The sequence below is a fragment of the Strix uralensis genome, chromosome 5 (genome assembly GCF_047716275.1).
Source record: "Strix uralensis isolate ZFMK-TIS-50842 chromosome 5, bStrUra1, whole genome shotgun sequence".
Classification (NCBI taxonomy): Eukaryota; Metazoa; Chordata; class Aves; order Strigiformes; family Strigidae; genus Strix; species Strix uralensis.
The window spans coordinates 56,455,272-56,479,843 of NC_133976.1; the positions used below are offsets into that span (position 1 = coordinate 56,455,272).

Genomic DNA, 24,572 nt, shown 5'->3' on the forward strand with positions numbered 1-24,572 from the left:
GGAAGCGGGGGCGAGAGCGGGCGCCGGGGGGGACACAACACTCGACGGGGCGCGGGGGCCCGGGGCAGCGCCCTCCCCCGCCGCCTCCCCCTCCAGGCAGCGCTGTGAGATGCCAGAGCCCTCCTCCGCGCCCGGCCCTGCCGAGGGAGCCCGCCCCGCCGGCGGCGGCTCCTCCTCCTCCCCCGCCGCCGCCGCTCTGCCAGCAGCCAGTCGGGCCTGAGACCCGCGCCCGGCTGCGGGGCCTGCCCTGAGCGCCGGCGGAGGGCGGGCAGGGGAGAGGTGGGAGAGGGGAGGAAGAAACAGGAAGAAAAAGCCCCGGAGACCGACCCGCGCCGCGTCACATGAGCTGACAGGATCCGTACCCGCTCCCCTCCGCGCAACAAAGAACCGGGAGCCCCTCTGCCCGCCGCGGGACGGGACGGGGCTGCCATGGGACTCTGAGGGCCGGCCCCCACAGGTAAGCGGCGGCCGTGACGGCGGTTGCCCGCCCGCCTCACCTAGCGCGCGAGGGCGCCCCCCCACCTCGCGGGCGGGGGTCTCACCCTGGTGGAGGGGGTGGGTGGTGCGCGGCGGCGTGGTGGGGGGGCTGGCACCCCCCCTTCTCCTCTCCCCCTCCCCTCGTCTGCTCTGAGGTGACTTTCATCTCTGGGGTTTTATCTCCCCCCCCCGGCGTGTGCGGCGTTTACTGAGGGTTTTATTTGTTTTTAAGCGGGCCGTAACCCGAGCTCCCCCCGGGGACGGGGACCCGCCGCCTTCCCCACGTGTCAAGGACAGGCGCCCCCACGGCGGGGCGCGGGGGGTCGGGCAGCCGGGCCTGCCGGCGGCGGGGCGGCCTCTCCGGGCTGCGGAGGGCGGAGGGAAGCGCCGATGCTTCCCGCAGGCCGGCGCTCGCTCGTCCCCTCGCCTGGGTTTCTGTCCGGCCGTCTGTGTGCCGCCGCCGTTAATCTCCCATTCCTTCGTGCTATTTTCTTTTCACGGCGAACAGACAGTTAACGCCGTGCGGTTTTGTGCGTTGCCTCCCCCCACTTATGAACTAACACGTTGACCTTTCTGGCTGTTAAGAAGAATATTAAGGTGATCTTTATTGTTGTTAAAGCGCCATCCTGCTCACGAGCTCCTCTTCCCAAGCTAGATTACTGCAGGCGGTGGTAGGCAGCCCCTCGCCCACCCGGGACTTGCCCACCGGGACCGTCCCTGGAAGTTGTTGACAGCGGCGGGGGCGCACACATGTGCCACACGCTCCTCCAGCCAGCGGCCTCGCAGCAACCGAGGTTTAAGGCTGGAAACTCCCGGTGGGAGCCCAGGCAGCGGCATGGCGAGACCCACTGCCGGGTGAAAAATACCCCGGCGAGGCTGGCGTCTGAAAGCCTCTTCTTGTCTGGGAAGCGTTCTCCCCCGGTTTTGCTGCGTGTGGGTGCTGAGAGTGTGTGCTGGTATGGGTGTTGGGGGTGCGGAGGGTCAGGTGAAGTTTGTGGGTAGGAGAAGGGGGTCCTGGGGAGGGGGGCTAGGGGTGCAGAAGATGCAGGGAGCTGGGGTGGCACGGGAGCAGGCAAGGGGACAGCACGAGTGATGGGAATGGGGGGCTGTGGACAGTCCGGGCAGGGGGCTCAGCCCCCCGAGCGCTCTCCCCTCTTTTTGTGTACAGCATGGTGCGATGCTGAAGGGAACAGTTTCATGTGTGTGGGTAGGGCTTTTTTTAACTTTCGTTTTTTTTAATTTTATTTTTGGCTCACAATCCTCTGCTGTGATATGAAAATAATCTGCTCCTGGGCATGGCTAGCATCTTCATTTGTATGTCAAGCGGCCACCTGGCTCGAGTCTTAACACAGGTGCCCGTTAACCCTGGCTCTGTTCAACTGGGAGTGTCCCTGAGAAGGAGTCTCCCCTCTGTGTGGTTACCTTGGCTTGTGGGGATGGAGAAAAAAAACACAGTTCCCTTTCAGAAAGAGGTGCTAAGCCAGCCTTGATAATGGTGTTAAATCTCTTCTATTTAAGTCAAAATTAAACATAAGTAAAGCTGTGAGGTGAGGAGGAACGAGCCACCTGATGCCCTCCGGGTGCCTGGTGCCTGTGAGGCCAGAAGCAGCCCCGGCGAAGCCATTTGTGTTCAGGTGGTCGGGCAATACTGGTTCAAGCAGTAGGAAACTGACTGCACGCCAGGGAAGGCAGTGGGGAGATGTGAAGCCAAGGGTGTGTAGCACCTTCCAGCGCAGCTAATGTGTCCCAGGATGTTTCACAGCTCTTCTCCCTGCAGGAAAGAAAGCGGGTGGGTGAGTGAGGAGGTTGGGCAGATACTGCTGTCAGCCGCAACTGTTCAAAGACTGAGTTAGCCCGTTTGTGCCGCCCCCACCCCAGTGTTTTTAAGGAGTGGCGTTGGGGTCTTTGCTGGCATCCTTCAGGGTGAACCAGATTTGCAAGTTTATGTGTATCTTCATGTAGACTTGGACCTGGAGTTTATTTTTAATGAAAGCCATGAATCTTATTTAGTGTGACTTCAGCTGAAGCAGCAAATGCTCCAGAACCGGGCAAAACTGTGAAAGCAGGCAATACTAATTTTAATTGCTCATTTTTCCCCAGCCCCTTCTTTTCCCAAGATTCCTGTCCCGACTCCCTTCCCTTTGTGGGTGTTTCTTGGTTGTGGTGGGGAACAGAAGGGAACTCGTCAATAGCCAGCTCAACTTCTGCTGATTAGGGCTGAAAATGTGACTGGTTTTTAATGTAACCAGCTGTGTCATGAGGGCCTGGACTGGGACCCTGACAGTTTGTTTCATGTGGGTCATTAGCATGGAAGACTAATGACTGTGGCTGACAACTTGTGTCTTCACAAAATAGGAGAAGAGGTTGCCTTTTCCCCTAGAGTGAATTGGGAGGTTTGAAGCGCAAGTTAGTTCATCTGTCCCTTCCCTTCAAAAAAATGTACAGCACATTTTTGAAACTGAGTCATTAGGTACAATTTATTTCAAGTATTTTTAAGCTATTATGAATTTGGTGCACTTTGGCTACATGCTCACTGGAAATTGTAAGACAGTCTTGCTCAGATTTGCCCTGGCTGGGCTCAGAAAGGTGGTGAGGGACTTTCCTTGCTGCAGCCCTCTTAGATCCAAGCAGAGCAGAAGTGCCTTAAGATTATGACAACCTCTGTACAATACCCTCTCTGCAGAGGTGGTATAGGAGCAACGTAAACTATCCAGCCCCATCTTTCTGGGCAGCCTTTGCTGACAGGGGTGGACTGGCAGCAGGTTGGAAGCAGGAAGGGGTGGAATATTTTGATGCCCTGTGCTCTGGACAGACTGGGAAGGGAGCGTGCCAGGCTCTTGTGCATCAGCCAAGCTTGTGCCGAAAGCTGTGCTGCATCCCCCTCACAGCCCAGTGTTACCTTTTGACTCTCTGAGCTGTGCTTCTTGAGAGATGTAGCACAGGATCAGATACGTGGTGTGCGGAGGGTGAATTCCCTCCAAAGTCACTTTGTCATGGAAGTCGTAACAGGGATGCACAGATTCAGGAATGGATTGTGTAATGACACTGAGTAAGAGATAAAAGGTTTTATATCCCATAAAGTTGGTCCTCGCTTCAGGGTGAACTGCAAGGCTTTTGAAAACCTGTGAGTTTGACGGCTCTCTGGTAACTGCAAATAGGTGCAAACGTTAATCACTTGAAACATCCTTAAAAATAAGAACAGATAGAGATGCAGGCTATAGGCGAGAAAGTGGAAGAAGAGCTAATTGCTGGTTTTTTGCTGTATTTTTAAAATCACGTTTAATCCTGCATATATGATTCTGCGAGTGACCCAGCATCTCCAGCAGTTTATTCATTTATTTAAAACAGCTTTGTAGTTCACCTTGAAAACCACTTCCTGCCATATGGTTGTATTATTTCCCTATGCCACGTTTTTTGCTAATTATCAAGACCATTTGCTTTAAAATAGGTGTTTTTAATTTCACAGCCTTGTCTGCCTCTCCTGCTTGATCCTGCCCTGGAGTCAAGAGGCTGTGTCTGTTCATTCTCCATGGCAACAGGCTGTGATTTACTTATTTCAATTTAATTAAAAAGCAGCTATCAAATTCTAGGCATCTTATATGTTCCTTATATTAGAAAAATATCAGTGGATCAGTCTCCACAACAGATCTGCCAAGCTCAAAAATAAAATTCTCAGCCTGAGCCACTGGTTTCTTTCCCAGTCCATCCCCTTTGGAAGAGTTTAGGAGAGGGGGAGTGCCGTGGCCTGTCCTCAGGTGGAGTGGATGGGGACCCCTGGGCGGGGGTCATGGTAGGAGTCGAGTTCTGGACTCCCATAGCATTGCTGATAACATTGGGGTGCCAGTTTAAGCCACGGGACTACCTGTTCAAGCCCATTAGGTCGCTTCTCTCCTCCTGCTGTTTTTGTCCAGCTGTTGGGAGGTTTTGGGGCTTTCTGGGTTGGCATGGACACTGCAGACCTTGCTTGGGAAGGGGAACGTGGGTTGCGTGCTGTGTGCATGGGCTCCCGCTTGCTGGGGCAGGCTATTTCTGCAGCAGCTACACCTGCTGAGCCATTTTTGGGGCTAGTGTGAGGCTGTGATGCTGTTGCAGGCTTGGGTGAAAAGGGCACAAGTATCAGTGGGCACAAACATCTGTACTTGCTGCAGTGAAAATGCAGAACATGGCAGTTCTGCTGGAAATGTTACTGTGTTTATCAGCTCTCCCCATGTGAGAGGTTTTACAGGTCCAGATCCTTTGTGCTGTGTTTGGTTTTTTGGTCCATCTTGAAGCCTATCTGTTTTTTGATGCATGGATGATACGGCTTTTGGTTTTAAGCTAGTCACAGCACAGAAGCCCACAATGCCCTGTTGGTTTAAGCATGCCTGGTATTTGTATGCAGGCTAGAATTGAAGGCCTTAATCCTAAATTAGTTTTCCAAGCACTGTGGTTGTACAAATACTAGTTTGTGTTAGTCAGGGATAAGGAAATGGGCAATGACAGGCAGTTGTTGGCTGAGGAGGGGATGGTGTCAGGAAAGGACCTTGGGGTGGATGAAGAAGCTGGTGAATTTACTAACCTAAAGGTATTAGGTTTGGTAATAAATGGACAGAGTAGAACCAGTGTAATTAAGGAGTGCCAAAATTAACACTCCTTTTTGTCTTCAATACCAACACCCCAATTCTTAATAGAATTATTTTCCCTTGAAGGGACTGTTCAGATGACTCAGCCTTTGGAGTACCTGTGTGCCAGTGGTGTTTTCTTCCCAGGAGAAGCTGGGCCTGCTGAGTTGTATAACTAGATTCAGGTGCTGCTTCTGAGCTCTGCTAATGTGTGGAAGAAGAAAAGTTGGCCATGCATTTTTATTAAGCCTTAAGGAGCAGTTATCATCAGAAGAGTGCCTGCACAAAACTGCACCTTTTTTTTTTTTTTTTTTTCTTTTTTCCAGTGTTGCTACTCCTGGTGCTTTTTCAAAGTCACTGCTGGTGATTTTAACAACAGATGTAGGTTCTTGTTTCTCCTAGCCCTGCCAAAGCCCACAAGGCTATGGCAGAAAATGTTGGACTCTCTCCTGGCTTGCTTATCTGCTTATCTTCATCAGTTAAAACTGTGTAACAAGTTTCTAGCTGCAGATTCCTGGTGATCCTGCACCACCTGGGAGGACCCTCTTGGAGTCCATGAGGTTAGGAGTTAAGCATGTGTTTACTAGTAAAGTGAGCTTGTTTGGTCTATGGGATGCTGAGTGGTGAATCTGAAATCTCATGATGATGTTCCTAAAAAAAAAAAAAACAAACAAAAAAACCCCCAAAAAACCAGAATAAAACCAAGCAAAACCTGAAAGCAAGCTTTTGTTTGTTACTGTATTTAAGCAGATACATTCAAGGAATTTATATCCAACTGGTAACATCCTTAATTCTTTATTACTGGTTTTACTAGAGTACAGACATGATCTGTATTCTTTAAGAGTTCATCTGTTCCTCTTGCTTATCCAGCTTTGAAGTAGACCTCGCTGATATTAATTTCTGTATAGCCTGTAACCTCATCTATAAAATGAAGGGAATACTTCATACAGGCAGCTGTGAAGTTACATTTATTGTCTGTAAATTGCTTTTAGTAATTGAGCAGAGGAGGTGGAGAGGAATAAAGACAGTGGAGTAATATGGGCTTTTTTTTTTTTAATCAAAAAGAACTGCATTATTTTTGTTCATCTGATGATGTAGAAGCTGATGGGGAAAGAAAAATGCTTTATCAAGAGCACCCTGAAACTAATTGTTAAGTTTGTAATGAAAACAGACATTTCTGAGCATAGTGATGAAGGCAGCCATCTTGTTTGATAATAACAGGGTCCAATTTAGAAATAGGCACAATTATTATTGGAAATCCTGCAGTACCTCTCATATTTCTCTCTGGTTTGGGTCTGCTCACTTTTAGTGTTGTTCTTTATCTCATGGCTGCCTTCATCATCCAGTTCAGAAATGCTATTTGTAGGTAGGTAAAGCCTAATAATAGGTAAAACTCCCTGTTTTAAGATTATTAGCAAACACCTCTATTGCAGGCTTTTCAGCTAGGCCCCTTGTTTTGTGCTGACTGGTATGCTTGTTGGGTGAAATCAGTTTCACATGGGTAAGGATGCATTTTCTTGCTGTGGCTGAACCAATCTAACCACTTGCTGCTTCTAAGAAGGGTGGTCATGCCTTGCTGGTGGCTCTGTGGCTGTATTCCTTGCCTTGTGCCCACTCTGGTGCTAAACGGATCCAGTTTGTTCAGCTTTTGGAAAGCTGACTTGCCCCAAAATATAAAAAAGCGAATAGCTTTCCCCTGCAACAGACTGCTGAACCTGCTCACTATGTTGAGGCTCGTATCAGAGCTGCCGCGCAGGAGGGGTGAGATTTGTTTTGCCAGCAGTGAAAGGTAGGGAATGAAAGAAAGGTGGAAATGGGGCCCCCCTTTTTTGGCAGCAGTGAACTATTAGCCTGGTTCAGCTGTAATGTGAAACCTCGCCCTCAGCATTCATTTTCAGGTCCCTCCCTTCCCCTCCTCTTCTCTCATTCTTTCCCCGGGATATACTTGTGTGCCTCCAGATGCTGACTCCATTCCCAAGCAGTATTTTCAAAAGGGGAAAAAAAGGGAAAAGGTTGAGTTTCATTGCCTCTGCAGTAAGAGACATACCGTAGTTCCCGAGAGCCCATTGCTAACAGCCCATTGCTATGAGCCTAAGTACTATTATTATTATTAGGCTCATATATTATTATTAAAGGGCTCAAAAAATAGTAACTGTAACCCTCCCCTATGAGAGGGCAAAAGGAGACTGCCTGAGGAGATAGCTGTGGGCTGAGTTTGTGAAAGATCTTCCCCAAACGTCGTGATGGCGGCCATTTGGACTGAGGCCTTGGTGTTGGTGGGACCAGGTGCTGAGGTCTGGGATAAATGGCAAGAGCAGGGAAACATCCAGACAATTTTCTGCATGCCTGTGGTGAGCCAGGCCTGAAGTTGAGTACCACGGCACCAGGAGGAAGTTTCTTCATCTGTGACTTGGAGTTGCTCCAGGTGTTACTGCCTAACTAATTTTCAGGCACCAGCAGAAATTGGGAAGGTCTTGCAGGATGCTGCTGTGGTATTGCAGAATGGTGCTGTCTTGCTCTGGGGATGTGATGAAGCCAGGGATGTGCTGAAGTTCAGACTCCATGGGAATGGGCCAAGGTGAACTTTGCTTCTGCTAACCAGCGTGAACAGTGTTTCTGCCTTGGCTTTGCTGTTGATGGATGGGTGTATCTGCATTAGCCCTTGCTGACTCTGGGGAAGGGGGGATGTGTCACCTAACGAGATGCATGCCCAAGCATCTGCTTAGCAGGGGCACAGTGCAGGTCAGAGTGTGCATTTGGGAGACTAGATGGAGGCGTCTGTTGGCCTATGGTGATTGCTTTATGGCTAAAGGAGCTGATACTGTGTCTGTCTGGTGAATTTTATACAGCATGAAGGTGAAGATGATGTCAGTGAAGAGTAGCGTGCCAGAGGCAGCAGGATGTAGTGAACCTATGCATGTGTGGACCGACCGAGTGGCTGTACCTGGCGGGAGGGGCAGGCTGCAGTTGGTGTGGTGCACAAATTAGAAGTGTTTGTGCAGCCATTTTCAAATGAGGAAAGTAGTAGGGAGAGATGAGGGAATTTGCTCCAACCTGAGAATTGTTAGAGATTTGTTTCATGCTGTACTGCAGTTGGTTGTTTTGGGTTTTTTTTAAAGCATTTAAGCCTAAATTCTTCTTGTCAGTACGTGAAGACATTATGGCAAGAGAAAGACTATTGTAGGGTTGTGTTGCTTTGCATGGTAAGATTATACACTGGGTGGCTGTTACAGGGGATTTGTGTTCCAAGGATGGAGTGAATAAAGGAAAGAACCAGTGTATTGATATTAAATAATGGTGCCACTGGATATGCTGAGCACAAAGTGTCTTTGTTTTCAAGGATATGTTTTTTTAAAAATCTCACACACTTATAAGCCAGCTGCAATATTTTTTTTAAAAAGACACATTTGTAAGAGAGGGGGCAATATAGAAAATGCTGTAAGTAATCTCACTGAGAAGTATGTTTTTCTTCCATTCCTTTGCACATGCGTGCAGCCTCTGGGGAAGATGTTAGTGAAGGAGCTGGATAATTGGGGTCTTCTCTGGAGCTGCCATTGTTCTGATTGATGTAGTGGGTATTAGCTGGGGGATGTGTACAGATGCAGGGGCTGTCTGGGGTTTCATCTCTGCAGTCTCCCTTTTTTTCACTCCTCCTGGATAGAAATATGTATCCTGGCACTTTTGTCGTCCACCTACATCTCTTTCTCATCTCTTGTAAATACTTGGTGATTTTTTTTTGTTGTTGTTCTTCTGGCAAGGCTTCAGTTGTGCTTGTAATGGGTGACTATCCTCCTGCGCTGCTTAACCTGGCTCATGATGATGGGTGTTCCTGTAAGCCAGTCTTTTCCTGGATCTCTTTGCTGAATTTTCATGCTATCTGCCCAGTCTGGGACCTTCTCTGCTGTTGTCTTGGTCACTCTAGTGAAGATCCAGGTATCGTAGCTGACTCTAGCAATGCTCCAGTTGCCCTGTGGAGTGCAAAGGAATGCAGTGACAGAAGCAGCCGTTCCAGGGCCTGTTTGTCCTCAGACTGGAGATGCCGAGGGCACGTTAGAGTTCCTGTGTAGGACTGCAATAATTAAATAGTGCTGGGGGGGAGGAGACCATGTGATGGTCACTTCAGATAGATTAACAAAAAGGGGCTATTACTGTGCCAGCAGAAGACATCCTTCTGTGGAGGTTCCTAGCCAGGAAATATTTTAAAAAGCCATCCCAGAGAGTGGGAGGCAAGCCTGATTGGTCTGTGCTATAATTAATTGCCCCAGATACCACTGGAGGAGCAGTTTGGAGAAGGGAACTCATGTGTGAGTTGGGTGTGGTGTAGAGAGGGAAATGGGAATTTCCTGAGTTTTGTTTGCAAAGCTCAAGTGTAGAAAGAATTTTAGACATAATAGGTGGAAAGAAGGACTAAAATTAATAGGTAGTTCCTTTTTTTTTTTTTTTTTTTTTTTCACTGTGTGCTCCTGGCTAGTGTTAGTTGAACATCAGTTGAAGCAGTACAGAGCATGCTTGGGAACTGGAGACATTAAGCAGAAAGAGTGAATCTGATTAGCTCTGCTTTTCGTGCATTAAGCAGAAAGACGGGCTGAAATGTGATTGCAAACAGATAATAGCAGCAGGCTCCTGAGGCACCACCACAACCCAGCATATGGGGTGATGGATCTAACCATGCCATAGAACCGTTTCTTGTAATAGAAGCCGCTTGTTTTTATGTTGCGGTTTCTGTTGTACTTTCTAATTATCCTATTCATCGCTGTCTGCCATTTTGAGCCTGGCCACGCAGGATGGCTCAGCCCCCTGGAATGTGTACCCTGTTGAACACTTCTGCCCTGAATAGTAACCGTAGCTCTGGTAGCCAAATGGCGTGAGGGAAGAGGTGCCAAGGCTCGAGAGTCCTAGCTATTTTCCCCCTTATTTCCAAGAATATTGGAAGTAACAGCTGCTGCTTTTGCCATGCTGGGAAAGATGACTGCTGGTGTTGTGTGTAAAGCTCTTAACTTCCCTCTGAAAGTACAAGTATTGGGGTTTGTTGGGAGAAGTTTCCTAGTGATGTGAAAAAAGGGGCATCTAACCGTACTACTTATAAATAATAAATAAAAGCTGGCTTTGCTACACCAGCCACTTTCTCAGCACAGTAGGAGAGATCCTGGAGCCAATTCCAGTCTGTGGCCTCTCCTCCACACGGAGCAAACGCAGCAGAGAAAACAGACTGGCAGAGGCTTGGCCAGTGCAGGCTGGAATTGGCACTGCCGATAGAGCATCCAGCATCCCTTCATGCTGCTGGGGGAGTTTTCTTTGTTGATGCGGTGACCCCTTCCCCAGAGCAACCTGCTTTCCCTTCTATCCACCCAAGGCTTTCATTGATGGAAAGCCTAAAGAACCATTTCCAAAACTGGTGTGGATTGGGGGAATGCAGAGAGAGTGGGAAGAGCAGAGCTCCCCTTAAAATGTCTGAACAAAGCATAGTAGGAAGAAGCTCACACACGTGTGTATATGTATATTTTAAGGCCAGAAGGGGCGGGTCAGGCTAGTGTTTCTGTGACCTTTCTCAACTGTGTCTTGCCTTTCCTGCCTGCTGCCTTTCCTTGCCTGTCAAGGGACTTCCACTTCCTTCCCACTGACCTGCAGGGCTGCAGGCAGCCTCCCTGCCCTTGTGGCAGCTTCCAGCTCTGGCTCTGAGCCCAAGCTAATAATCCTGACAGATTTTACTGGCTTGTGCTCTACTCTGTGCCTCGCTGTAGGGGAGACGGTGTGTGAAGTTGTGGTTTGCATGACTTTCAGCATCACACTGGCCCTGGGATTCCACCCGGCAGCATCTGTGTGAAACCCAAACCTCGTAATAAGCACTGGCTGAGCCTCTGGTAGAGCCTGGCTTTGCTCAGTGAGGCCTTTTGCTTCCCTACCTGCAGGTGACCGGCTAGCACAGATGTCATCCAAACACACCTTCTGATTGTCTCTGGCTGTCTAGATGATTGCCAGCAGTATGGGGTTTGGGTAGAAGTAGGAGGTGTTGATAGCCAGGAAAGGAAAAATTCATCAGAGGGTAATGAAGATCTCCTCTCACCACTCTCCCCACGCATCAAAGCACACTTAAAAAAAATAGAGCGTTCATCTTTGACCCCCATTAATGACTGGCTTGGTCTGTGTAAGAGTTTTATGAGTCTGCTGCTGCTCCCACAGAGTTTAATTATTTAGAGCGTGAGGTGGAGGTTGATGCTTTCACTGCTGAGGGTTCAGGCCCTCCTGATGGGCCGGGGGGGTTGGTTACAGAGGCAGTCTGGCTGGGTATGCAACTGCTTGCTCTGAGGATCCTAAGGGAGATGTGAGCTGCAGCTGTGCAGTCCTTGTCAGGGCTGGGAGTGTATCCTTCTCTCATTGTGTGAGTTCCACGTGACCGTGTCATGTTGAATTCAAGGTCTGTGTCCTTATCTTCAGGGTACTTAATGGTCCAGACCTTGGATACCTTAAATAACTACCTGAAGCTGCTGGGTGGGCATGCTTGTGGCAGGTACTGCTTATTGCTGAGCTCCCCAGTCAGTGGTAGAGACTCTGGCAGCAATATCTGATTTATCAGCCCAGGGCTACAGGCCGTTCCTGTTCCCTGTGGTGGCATACCTTTGCCTGCCTTCTTTCTGCTAACAGCCCCCTCCCGTTTCCCCCAGCTCCAGCTCTGCACTGTAGCAACCACTTTTACTACTGTAAGATCCCATCTTCAGCCTGCTGCTCCCTTCCCTTTGCAGTATGTCAGCTTGTTCTTGCCTTCCCTACTTTTCCCCATCCAGCTTTTCTCTGCTGTTAATCCTCCCAAGATTTGAGAATACAGAGCAGATGTAAGAAACAACCAGGCAACTGACTGATGTGCCTGGAGACCTTTGTGAGGCTCGCGTTCCTAAGCAGGTGGCCAGCCAGCTAGACCAGGAGTATTTCCCTGCTCTTCTGCTGACCATTCAGTCAGGTTTCCACTTCTAGTGGGAAAGTGCCCAGCTCCAGGTTGGCTGACTGGGATGTGGGCTGGTTTGATGCGTCGGCTGGCCAGCTGGAAGGGTCACACTGACAAACCTTGCCTTCTGGCTGCTGCTGGAACGGGTGAATTCCTCTTGGGATTGTGCCGCCTCTTACATTGGTGGGTCCTGATTGCTTGTGGTACTCATCAGCACTGAAATGAGACAGTGGTAACTGTACAGTGCAAGACTGTAAGTGGAGGCTTTTTTCAGAGAAAAAGTGGTTGATATTGGTGGATCTGGGTTTGGCTGATAGCAAAATAAATTTATGGGTGGACTGGGAAGCCTTGTTTAATGTGGAAGGTTCACACTATATTTCTTGTACCATGCCCGTCAATAATGAAAATGCCTATCACAGCAGACACTAAGCTAGCGGGTTGTCTGGTGTGTTGCTGCTTCTGAAGGCTGAGCTTGTTCTGCATGCTGGGGCTCACTTCTGTACTCTGCCTGCTGCCATTTCTTACCCCCTGAGCTCAGGGACCACTTGAACCTTCACCTTCTTGCATCTGCTCTCCTGCCATCTCCTCATACGTGCCTGATCTCCTGTTTTCTGCCGTGGCCAGGGCCTGTGCAGGCTCTTGGTTGCATGCCAATGGGCTCTTCATGCTATCCCTATTTACCCTGGTTTATCTCTTCCCACTTGTTTCCCTATTCCTATTTAATTTCCTTTGGTATGGGACTAATGTTTCAGGTTGTGTTTGGGAGTCTGGGTTGAGCTGACTTGGCAGAAAGAGGGTGGAGGGGAGGAAGGGGCTTATACTGGTAGATGTGAGTTTCTACCATCAACTCGGTCTTTAATCTGTTGATTATTATGGACTTACTAAATCAGCTGGATCTTCTAGACAAATGCCAGGTGCTCTGTGTCCTGTGTCCATATTCTACTCTGTTTTTCTATTTTTTTTCTTTTTCCTGAACATTAATAGGATTCTGCCCATTGATGATTAAAACATCGCCTGGAGTTTTGGAATGGATCAGATGCATCAATCAAATGTTACCACATTGCACCCAAAGAGAGGAATGCCATCCAGCTGGGGGTAGGGTCTGTTTTTTCTTTGCCCCCATCAGTGTTTAGAGTTATTGGAAACCTTTTTGGGTTTCTAAATGCAAGACATTCTGGTAGAAAGTAATAATTTTCAAAATGAATTACTTTATTGTGTGAAAAATTGACTGCTTTTTTTTTTTTACTGTATAGAACAATGTTGTGCCTCTTTATATTCAAAATGTTATTAATAATCTTGAGGCTTTTCAGGACTTTGGTAAAGAGAACATTTCAGTAACTACTTCAGATATTTTGGGAGGGAAATTTTGTGTTTTAAATGAAAAGTAAATCTATTCTGATTACTAAGAAAGATGAAAATAATTTAACTTTTTACAGAAATGTCGAGGTTTGGGTTGCTTGTCCCAGTTCTAGAAATTAATGTAAAACTTTAATATCCCTGCATAAACTATTCCTCTTGCAGCAGGGAAGAGGAAGCGAATAGGTCAGTAGGAAGCTGCATCTCTTTGTCTGCTGCTTATGGATATGTGGCTACTGTGGCAGCAGGTATAGCATGAGACCTGGAATGAAATAAAAGGTCGGGAAGAATGTGAATCCAGAGCCTAGCATGGGCTTAAAGCACAGGTTGCAGCCAGAGCGGCAAACTGAAGTGGCTTTTTGGCTCCCTTCCACTTGCTAGTGCATGGCTACCCATTATCCTCTCGCTGGTATGCCACTTGCCTGTTTCAGCAGAGAGGCTGCAGAGACAAAACACTTATCTGGCACTCAGAAGTGGGATGGACCTTCCAGGTCAGGCATGAGAAGATGTGTGTTAGGGTTTGTGTCCGGAAGTAATGCTGTTCCAGCGTTGCTCACTTGAAATTCGAAGCTCCTTATGCTTCACGTTGATTTCCTGTTCTTGTTAAAATTGCTTTTGCTTTAGAAATGAAGGGTCTTAAAGCTGAGGGGTTTGACAGAGCATGCTGCAGAATGATTCTTTTCTCCTCATTGTGTAAGTTTCCTGAATGAATGATTTTGAAGTAAAGTAATATTTCCCTGCAGAGCCTGCCTCTGTTAAGTCTTTAGACTGTCACAGCAACAGTGAGACTACTAAGTGCAATATTAATAATTTATGTGTGTCCCTCATTTTGGACCTTTGTCAGTCATTTCAGCCTCGGCAGGCTGGGAGAGATGAGAAAAGCACGTATAAGTTTTGCTGCTGTTCTCTCTGCATATCTTCTCAGGGTAGGCAAAGGATTTTTGTCTCCAGAGAATGTCTATCTGGAACCTTTTAGCAGTGCTAAATTTACAGACATAATACCAGAAAATAGCATAATGGTGTCTCATTTCAGTCATCTCTGCATAGGGTTGTACTGCTTTCATTGGACGTCTGCAACAAGTGTGGTTCAGATGTTTGTGAGCTTTGCCTGGTTGCAGTAGGTGAGGGAGAGGTGAACCTTTTATGGGTCCCTTCTGTGGGATGAGCCCAGCCAGGGCTTTGCTGCATGTGTATAATCAGCCCCAAATGTTTCTGTGCTGCTGCAACTGCACATAGCTTTCTTCAAAACTGGGCGTCATGTTCTCGGTTCTCTCCCTCACCCTCTTCTAAAGGGAGCGAGGTGGTCAGGTAGTTTGTGTTTCCCGAGTAGACCCTTGCTTGAGGAGAGGAGCAGAAGACTCTCTGAGCTAAATAAAAAGGGGTCTTTAGAAACAAGACTGATGAGAGGATGTCATCAGAGAATTCAGCTGGTTTAAATACAAAGTATTAGTGAATTCTGGAGTTAACTTGCAGGCTTGCACATGGTGTTTAGCAATCATCTGAACACCTTCCAGCCTGGCTGTCTACTAGGTACTTCTTCAAATCCTGTTGGAAGCACGACACTACATTTTGGGGAGTTTGAAGGGCCATTGGCGTAGCATGCGTGAACTAGTTGACGTGTTTCAGTGAGTCTGTGTTCTTGTGGACAGGTACTGAACAGTTTGAGTCAGATTAGTCTGCTTTGAGTGGTATTTAGCAAGCGGGCAAGTAGTTTGCAGGAAGTTGGAGAGTTCGCTCCCATCTGTTGCTCGTTGTCCGAAGTGGTTGATTCACCCCAGGCAGAGGGAGACCCAGGAGTTCTGTGCGGATGGATGGATGAATGGATGGGACTGTCTCAGAGAGGAGAACGTTCTGCAAAGAATTTAATGTGTATCTTAAGCCTGAAATAGCTTTACTAAGGAAAGACAGATTTCTAGAATAATTATTGGGGGAAAACTGATGTTTCTTTAAAACTGGACTACATTGTTTCAAATTCTGTTTTTGAATGTCTTGCCTTGGAAAAAAAAATGGCTCAGAAATTGATGTGTGTGTGCAGAAGGATCTGCAGGAAGATGAGCGGGTAAGAAGAAACTTGGTCTAATTGTTTTGTTTTGCACTTATTAAAAGATCTTTTAATTTGAGACTGATTTTTTTGTCATGGTTTGTACCTTTGTAGTTCAAACATACTCTCCTCCTGGATTCTCTGTTTTGTTAAGTCTCCCTGAGAGCTTGTATGTACAGTTTGAAGAAAACAAGATGTAACTGAGTTTAAGATTTCTTGACCTTAAATTTTAATACTTAAATTGCATAGCCAAATGATTTGGCTGCTGGTGAATGGTTATACTTCAGAAAGAAACTAAGATGCCTTGTTGGACTTCAGATGTCTTGGTTGCAGCAATGAGAATTTTTTTTAATTTTTTTTTTTTTTGACTGATAAGTGACTAGAGCCTTACTCCTGGCTCTGCACTTGAGTGCTTTGTCTACTATACACATGCATTTGTAATAAAAGACTTTTTGCAAAGCAGCACTGATTTCTTCTGCAAAATAGAGAGAATTGGGAAGCTGAGTTGGAAGACTTCCCCCCCCCCCCCCCTCCCTTACAAGAAGTTACTTTAAATAGGGAGCTGTTCAGCAGGTTGCAAACAGAATTCTATAATAAGATCTCTGTTCACTCTCCCTACTTTTTCACATGCAAAGTTGTGGCTGTAATTATATGACAGCTGCCCTCTTGGCTGACATGCAGCAGATTGAACTGGGGATCTCCAGAGCTAAAAGTGTGAGCTGCTACTCTGTGAGCTAAAGCTCTATAGCTGGAGGCTGTAATGATCTATATCCTTCATGACTGAGTGTAGAAGGGAGCTGCAAAAAGCACTTGCTGAGTTATGATGCGAACAGGGTACTTGCTGTATATATGGTTACTTCCTGGGTGTACTGGAAGCTTTCTTTGAGTGGTTTGTGATAATTGTACGAACTGTTGTCAACTCATGGGTGCTTTAAAATGACACTCCATTTTGAAGCCTTTCTACCTAGTAAATAAATTTACTAGCCTGTTGGGCACAGACATTTGTTGCTGTATGTGTACGTTGTGCTGAGCATGAGGGACCCTGATGTTACTGAGGTCCTTCAACTCTAATGCAGTGTAAGTAATTGTTAACGATACTAAGCTCAATGTGAAAAATTCTACAGCACCAGTGATGTTCAGACACATTTGCCTTTATGCTTTGCCATTGCAATAGGTTTTTCATAGATGGCATCGTGGGAGCTTTGTAAAAGCAAAGAAAGGAGAAGCTGGAATTGTTGGAATCTCTCCTGTTTCCGAAGGACCAGGAAAACCTGAGCAGTGCCAAAGTTTGTCAGGCTGAGGAAAAATGAAGGGAAGCAGAACCATATGGAGCTTCATGAGTAGTGTCAGCCGTGGGTAGCTTCTGCAACCAGTGTTGTGGGAGAGGGGGAAGTGTGTTACAAGTTGAGACATTAATTTTGAACTTTGTGATGTTCTTAACAGCTCCTTCCCCCCTCCCTCCATCCCCAAATACACAAACAAAAAAGCCCCGAAAGGGAGATAAGTGTCTGCTAGCTTTAAATGGGCAAAACTATGCATTCCTGTCAATCTGCATAGTTCAGAACCAAGCTGATCTTTTCCCCATTCAAAAAATATAAAAAGGAAATGTTTAAGGGAGGCAACTAAACATTAAATAAAGTCAAAACAGAGACAGTCCTTCAGATCTAAAACTTTAAGTTAGTACTGGCCCAGAATGTCAGAAACTTATTTGATACCAGATATGGAACTAAGGGTGAGATTCTCTACTGTAAATTAAGATAATTTCAATATGTGTTAGGTCATGTCCAATTACACAAGTCTGACCATGCTAAATCATGGTCTATTTAATGCTGTCCACCCTAGTTGCATCCTCTACTGCCTTTCTTTTCATGAATTCATACACATGGAGTTAGTATAAAGATACCTATAGCATGGCTTAAGAAATTCTATTTCCTCACCTCCCACCTCATATTCTGTACTGTACCACCACTGTCATCCCACTGGCTATGTGGACCATTGGTAGGACCATGGTGTAAAATACATTAGTGACCTGATGTGGGTCAAAAGCCCCATCCCTCCAAATATATGAAACAACACAGGCTACAATGATCTAGTCCAAACAGCAGTGTTAGCAGAACTGGGGAGGGGATGTCGCAGGAGTGGTGGAGGGAATTTCTTAAGGCAGTGTTACTCCTGAAAAATGTGTCTTGTGGGACTGGCTCCATCAGGTCATCTCACCAGTCCTGGGGCTCGATTCTCTACTGCCTGCTCCATCACTCCTTATAGAGACAGCGGGATGAGGCTTCCCCGCTTCCCTTGGGAGGTTGTTCCACAGCCTAATAGACTTCACTGTCAGGAAACATTTCTTGATTATGCTTTAATTGTGGGTGTCAGACTCCTGGTCCCTGGGATGACCTCAGCCTGCATCAATACAAGTGTCTGTCTTGCATGTGCTGCCTAGAGCCTGCCTCCCCCCACTCCTCTGGCATTTATTGCGGGCCTGTTTCAGCTGCAGGCAGCTGTACCTTGACTTAAATGCCACTGTCCTTAGCACTGCTGTTGGAGGCCGTTGCAGAAGTATAGAGCTGGGAGCCAACATCAAGGGCCTGAGTTGTGATCTGAGACAGGCTTGTCACTTGGAGTAGGTTTTCAAGAATCCAGGCTGCTGGCAAGTGAGGAGATACAAGCTGAAGCAGCATTCGTGTATATCTCTACCTTGGATAGAGCCAAGTCCAAGGAATCTGTTACAGCGCAGCTATCCCCTGACCTAATTACATTGCTGTCAAACTTGGGAGTGTGGGTAAGACTCCAGTATATTCCTGCAACCAGTTGAAGGCAGTGTGCTCAGTTTCTTTTACATGACAGAGTTTGTGCCATCTAAGTTGAAGCGGCTAGGAAGAGCAACCCAGCCAAACTGTCTGCAAGACTGTGGAAATACCAACCATGAGGCTCCGCAATGAAGACTCTGCACGCAGTGTATCCAGTTTGGCAGGTGTGGGGAATGACTCTGCCTTGCTATCTCTTCAAAGGATGGCTCTCTTCCATGGCAGTTACTGCCAGGTCGCGGTGGCTGGCTGTGAGAGGATGGATGAGTTTTCTGGGGAGAAGAGCGTGCAGCTACTGTGTCACAGCCTTGGTATGCACTAGAGTCTGGTTGCACTAGCACATAGCTGTTGTTTTGCATGTGTGGACTTCATGTAAGCATTTGCTGTCTTACAAGTCTCTTCTCTTTGTTGCCACTTGCTGAACCTTGTCAGTTCCTTGTATTCCCTTTCCAAGGTAGGATGAATAGAGCAGGTTTCAGTGCTGCAGAGGTGAATATATCTTTGACTTGTATCGTATTATTATGAAATCAGTGCTATTTTCTGGTCTGTTCCTAGTACAGTCAGACATTTTGCTTACTCTATCTGCTTCTGTGATATTGGTAGACCTCATTATGTGATGTCTTTTTAAAGAATGGATGTAATTACTCCAGAACCAGAAGGTGTATGAACTCTTCATTGTTCAAATGACCCATTAAACTGTTCACAACTGGAATGGTTGTGACACCAGAGATCTGAAGTAGCTTCCCTACTGTTTCTTCTGTTCCTCTTCTCTGTGCCCAGGGTGGACCCCTCTACATCCCCATCCTGCCTATGTGTCATCCAGTTCATGTCCTGGCTCCCTTCTGCTTCTCACTGCTCTGCCAGGGAATTTCTGTGGTGTCCCCCGACAGTTCCTGCTCCTCACCTGCCGTGGGGTTCTTATCCTCCTCCTTTCTCCTCAGAGGTCCTTTCATCAGTGCTTTACCGTCATTGGCTGTTCTGCATAGCTCTGCCTTTCCTGACTGTACTGCCTGCTTCACAAGGGAGAGCTTTTTGTTTCCCCCCATTCCCATGGGAGAAATAAAGCTTATGTCTCATCTAGAGGTGCATAAAACATGGCCATGCTGTCACCAGATTTTTGTTTTTTTATGTCCTGTTTGGCTCAGGTTGACTCTTTCCAGTTAGCCATGCATGAAGTACTGCTCTACCCTCATCTTTGTTTTCATGGGGTTTGCATGCAGCATCTTGCTCTCCTGGGGCTAAGTGCCATGCCTGTTGAATCCGAGGGTGTAGTTTTACGAGTGTTGTTTTCAGCAGCCCCTGCTGCTGCTCCTGAGCTGCTTGTTCAGCTGTGCCAGTGCAGCTGAATGTGCTGCTGTACGCTGTACTGGATCAGGGAATTGATCTGGATTAAAGTAGCCAGGGTGGAGAGGAAAGCTGCTTAACCCAGAGATTTGCCCAAAGAAATACTTGAGAAACTACAGTTTAAGGGCACTTTGACTTGATAGCCCTTTGACTAACAACCCCCTGGTATAGAAATCCCTTGTTTAAATGTAGAGTTGCTGCCTCCCACCCTTAAAACCCTCATCCCAAATTAGTAACACCAGTAGCCACCTGCTTTAGGCTTAGAGCAGCTGCTGCAGGTTAAGATGCGATGTGCGGCCACTCCGGCCAGCGTGGGCCATGGTGCCATTCGGAAGGGTTGAGGACTCCCTGGAGTAAAAATGGATGTGGGTGAAAGAGTGTGCAAAACTATCATTGTTGTGCAACATCTCAGGCTTAGAAAAAGCTTCTTGCTTATCATAATTGCTGGTCTGATTTTACCCTGAGCCTTATTAATGTTCCAGGACGTTGCTGTGTCACTAAGTTTCTGGGAAATATGGCATACCTCTGGATGCTGGCTTGAATCTGAAAATGCCTGCCCCTGCCCTGCAGGACACATTTCACCTGCCCCATCCCTCCCAAGCCACTTGAGCGGGGCCCTGTCTGATGGCTTCGCTCCTGCTCTTCCACTCGGCTTTCATGCACCCTTCCCTGCCTTATCCATTTGTGTGCTCCCAACTTCATGCTGTCCTGGGTTTAATTTTTGTTTAAGATCTTCGTTCCTTTAATGACAGCGGGAACCGAAGGCTGTTCTCTGTGGGGGCTGTGGTGTGCGGCTGTGCTTGAAGTAATGAGACTTGATGAAAACCTCTTGTTACTGTGGCAAGATTTCTTCCTTCTCTGTGTTTAAGAAAAGGGGAGGGGGGAAGAAAAGAAAAAGTGACAGACCCTGCTGAGTATGTTAATATATTTTTAATGGCTTGCATGTGGCTAGCTGAAGACTTATTTGTCCAGCCTGGGAGAAAAGTGGAGCAGTGTGTTATTCCTGTGCACCTTTGACTGAGCTTAGCCAGGAGTTGAAATGGGAGAGAGGGAGGGTTGGGTGAAAATTTCACAGAAATCCTGATGATACAAATGAAATCTGCTAGAGATGGAGGGGGGTTGGCAGGGAGAGGAAGAAGATTGGATTCCAGATACCTCCTCCCCCTCCCCAAATCTTCCTCTTTTTCTGGAATATTCCACCGTCTGCGATCATCAGGAGAGCTACTGTCTCAGACTGTGGTATTTCTACCAGTGCTGAGGGGAGAGATTTTTCTGAAATAATTGCTGTATTTCTGATGAGAAACAAAAGGGTTTACAGTTACGGTGGTGAGCTGGAGAGGGGAGGGAGCTGATGGGGTTACAGGGGGAGGTGTAGGGAGCGGGGAGAGGGGGGTGCTGGGCATTTTCCCCTTCCAGCCTTAAGGTGTTAGTTAAGCTGCAGGCAGGATGAGGCTGGTGGTCTGAGCTGGCTCCCTGGGGTGATGGGGGTTTTTGCTGCTTTCCTGTTCCAAATGCATGCAGAGCACTGCCGAGGCTGGGGGGCAGCTGAGCTGGGGCAGCTGAGGGTCAGGAGCCCGGTGGCCAGGGCAGCAGTGCAGGGCAGCGGGTCAGAGCAGAGGTGTTCTTGATGGAGCCGTGAGGAGGAACACGCATGAGGAGAGTGAGAGCTGCCGCTGAAGAATTAATGCTGCATAGCCCGGGTGAGAGGGGAAGAGAGCAAGCAGCAAGGAGCCCTGGTGCTGGTGTGTGCCGATTAGATAGGACATCCATGACAGGATGGCCCGGTGACATGTTGATGGGTTGGCATTATGGTATGGATGGGTATGACGGACTGAGCCCACCCTCAGACGGCTCCTGATGCAGGAGGGTTGGGGGCACAGTGGCATCTCTCTTCCATCTTTGCATTATCATTCTTACAAAATATCAATCGAGGGTGATGTAACCATGGGGCAGGAAGGACAGAAAATCAGGTAGATGCTAAAATGACCTTTTCCCTGGTGCCAGCAACCTGTTGTTCCTCAGGAAACAGCTACTGTGCCAGCTCTGTATTTTCCCTGTGTTCAGCAACGAGCTCAGCTCTCTGTGTCCACTCACAGGAGGTCTGTCTGCCCAGTGTTGAGCCTGTGTGGTTTGGGGGGGCCTCCTCCAAGTGAGGAAGCTGGTATATGAGAGGCATCTTCTTGTCCAGGCCATAAAGGCATGCCAGCATCTCTTGAGGCAGGTACACGGCTGGGGTCACTATTGGGAAGAGGTTGGGCAGTTGTTTTCTTGAGTCCCTGCCCAGTCCTGGAGTAGTGTTTGTGAGAGTTGCCAGCAGTCCTTGCCTGGCTTCTTGTTTCTGTCAAGTGACTGTGGTGCTGGAAAATGGCCTGCTGCAGATGGATGCCCCTTCCCGGCGGCAACATCTCTGGGTTTTCCTGAGGCAGCATCCCAGCAGGGTCAAAGCTGTATTTCTGTCGTCTTTTTTTTTTTTTTTTTTAAATTAAAAGTTTGACTATCTATTTAATTTTGGAGCCGAGGAACAGTGCTAGACTGGCAACTCTAGGGACATCCTTTGTAGCCTGCCCCTGCCAATGTACCAGATTGCTAACTCCCAGCCAAACTGTCCCCTCTGATTTTTAAGTAGCACAAAAACAGTTTGTGGGAGATTTCTCTGAGGATACTGTAAGTTTCTTTGCGTTACAGAAGACTGGAAGCACATATGGTGAGTTAGCAATATCTAACTGAAAGGACGGCAACTTGTTAGCCCGCACTGACTGGATTGCTTGGCTGATCTGACCATACCCGTATTTAGATTTAAATTAACTTTCAGCTGATTTAGTAAAAATCAGTTTAGTAGTGAAGCAGGCAAATCAGGGACACATTTGTGTTCTGTATAAATCTGTCCACACAGGGGTTTAATGCCATTTTACCCATCTGCTTAAAGTGCTTCAGCTTGCCTCTCCTGTGTGTTCCTGTGCAGGCAAGCCCTAGTTTTCAGTGAGCGTCCACTGCTTTCTTAACCCAGTTTTCCAGCTGGGCTGAAGCTGCTGACGGCATCATGACTTATCCAAGAGCATGAGTGAATGTGAATTGGCACAAAATCAAAACCAGAGACCCACCAGGCTCCCAGTCCTGTAAATTCTGGGTTGTTGAAGCCCTACTTTGCTTGAGTAGCCAACAATAACAGTCAGCTAATACAGTTATATAGTATTATTTTTACTTGGGCCTCTTCCACTGATAGTATGCTTATAAAACAATTGGAAGGTTTTTGTTTGTCTCCTTAAGCGTGCTTTCTAGTGTCGTGTCCGGATTAGTTTTAAAGATGACCCAAAGGGAATGTTTGCTTTACACTGGACTTGTACCAATTTATCGCCCCCCCCTCCACCCACCATGATGGATTTTAAAAATGGTACTATCCTCAAGCCTGATATATCTAAGGCTACAAGAAAGAGTAATGTGTGCTCTGTGTTTTAATTTTTTGGGGGGCTTAGAGAACTGCTGCTGAGGTATAATGGATGTTTCTGTAAGCTCTAATACTTTAATTGTAGGTAAGAGAGTTTTGAGTCTACTGGCTGTCTTCAGCTTAAAACAACTGAATAAATGCAAGTCTTGTTATAGACAGTATCAAGAGCAAGTGAAGACCAGCCGGAATTTGATGTGGGCTGAGTAAAATCCCGTTCCCTTTTAACATCACAGCTTTCAGTTTCTCACTGTTTAGGAGGACATCATTTTCTTGGTCTGCTAATTATCAGCCGTTCAGCCTAGAAAAAACTTGCATTGCTAGATGGGGAAATGACCAGAATTTTTGTCTTGATGTTCTTTATGTAGTGTGTTTTTGAAATAAAATCCCCAAGCTCAAACAAAAAACAAACCACAAAGTCACATGCACCCATCTGTTTTTAATTTTAAAGATTAAGGTCATCTCTAGCAGTCTCATGCCACAAGCCACTTGCTGTACCATCCCCTCTGCTAAGATGTATTGCCATAGCCTTGCTTTTCTGTAGGCACAAGGCTGTGCAACATGGTTTTCTTGCTTTCTAGTTGCTTACTAAGGCAGAGCTGAAGACACTGATTTGATTTCATAAAAGGAAGCCATTGGGGAGGGTATCAGAAGATCATCGAGTACCTTGCTGATGTTCATGAAGGTAAAAAGTGGGCATGTTATTTCTGGGAGGGTAAAGAAGTCTCCTGACAGCGGTGTTTAATTCCTGAGTGCAGGAAGGGGAGCACACAAGGCTGGGGGAAGGCAGCTGACATGGATGCCCATCGGAGTCCAATGAGGGTGTCCCTATGAAGTGGCAGTGAGGTTTGTTGGTTAATTTAATAATCCTTCACTCCAAGCTTGCTCCTGCGCCTCTTCCCTCACTCCCACTAGCCCTTCCCCCTCCTTGGGAATCTGCAGTCCTGCTGAGGGAAGTAGTGCAGCCTCTGAACTGCACCCAGCAGCTCATGGTGGTGGTTGTGGCTGCTGCTAAATCAGCCAGCTGAGCACCTGCTGTCTCCCTGCTAAGGGAACGGAGCAGCTATTTGTTGTTAAAGTGACATTGTCAAAATAAAAATCCTATTTTAAGCAGGCTCTTCCTTGCATTCCTGAATAATGCACTGGACTATTAAACTAAATGAAATTTAAGAAATCTCATTGGTCTCCCATTTATAGCCAGAGGGGATGGCCTCAAGCATCAGGTATGAATTACCTACACGCCCTGCAACCACAACTTTGAATCCCAGCAGGCCTGACTTAGCCCTGTGTGCTGAGGTCGATAAATTGACTTCCATGCAGCTTATTATGTTGGGGCTCTTTCAGATGTGACCTTATTAAAACCTGGAGTCCTCTCTGGACATTAACAATCCCATGGCTGTTTCCCTAAGTATAGGGGAGGGTGTTGCTGCAGTGTCCTTGACAAAATCTCTTCTTTCCCCAAAATATCTGCTGAGAGGGGCATGTGCCAGTCATTTACTGAGCCTCAAACATGACTGCAGTGTGTTGCTGAGTGGACATATTCTTCCGTGAGGGGCATCAAAAGCAG

The 24,572-nt window shown here is 47.2% G+C and overlaps 1 protein-coding gene across 5 annotated transcripts in view; it reads left to right on the forward strand.

Annotated features, from left to right (window-relative positions):
* Positions 1 to 206: 206 nt before the first annotated feature.
* TCF20 (transcription factor 20) overlaps positions 207 to 24,572 on the forward strand; it is a 132,611-nt gene continuing 108,245 nt past the window's right edge. For 2 of the 5 annotated variants that reach the window (XM_074870998.1, XM_074871007.1), the window contains exons 1-2: positions 208 to 457; positions 13,003 to 13,113. The gene's annotated coding sequence lies outside the window, so the exon portion shown is untranslated. Of the gene's footprint in view, positions 458 to 13,002; positions 13,114 to 24,572 lie in introns of all 5 variants that reach the window. The other 3 variants (XM_074871004.1, XM_074871005.1, XM_074871001.1) reach the window with 3 other exon arrangements.